Source organism: Gekko japonicus, unplaced genomic scaffold (assembly GCF_001447785.1).
Source record: "Gekko japonicus isolate JY-2015 unplaced genomic scaffold, Gekko_japonicus_V1.1 scaffold769, whole genome shotgun sequence".
NCBI classification, from domain to species: Eukaryota; Metazoa; Chordata; class Lepidosauria; order Squamata; family Gekkonidae; genus Gekko; species Gekko japonicus.
The window spans coordinates 665,188-665,876 of NW_015175993.1; positions in this window are offsets into that span (position 1 = coordinate 665,188).

Consider the following 689-nt stretch of genomic DNA (forward strand, 5'->3'; position numbering starts at 1 on the left):
TCACCCACCCACAGTTGGGGGAGCTGAAATGGGGGGAGATTTAAATTTTCATGTTTGGATGGGTTTGTTTTTTGGGGTTGTTTTTTGCTTTTTTTTAAAAAAAGTGCAATGGAAAACGTTTCTCTTCCCATTTTCAGCTCCTTCGTATCTCCAGCTTGGCTGCCGGGGGCACTAATGCCTGACACCGGTCCCGGCAGTCTTGAAAGCGGATCTGAGAATTGATCCCACACCAATTAGGTTCGAATCCGGAAGCACTTTCGAGACCGACGAGAGCTGCAGAGGAGGGGGGGGGGCAGCTCCCGAGAGCCCCTTTCCCAGGCTATCCCCCCGGTGCCAGAATAGTTCACACCAGAGGACAGGGCCCCGGCCCCTAGGAGCCTGCAGTCGAGAGAGGGGAAGAGAGCGAACCACGGATCGGTCCGGATTCTCGACAACGCCGAGGGCAGCGCGACGACTTCCCAGGAGACTCTTCTTGGCTTGGGGGTTTTGGAGCGGTCGGTTGGCTTCACATCCCGGTTTTAGCCTCGGGTTCTTGCGGGGGTGACCTTGGTGGGGGACTCGCGCCTGAAAAGGAAAGGACAGCGACCGGTCCCCAAAGGGAAATGTAACGCACTGTGCACACCCCTCTCAGAAGTCGCCTCCTCTTTCCAGCTTCACGGGGGGGGGGGGGGGTCCCCCCGAAAAGTTTG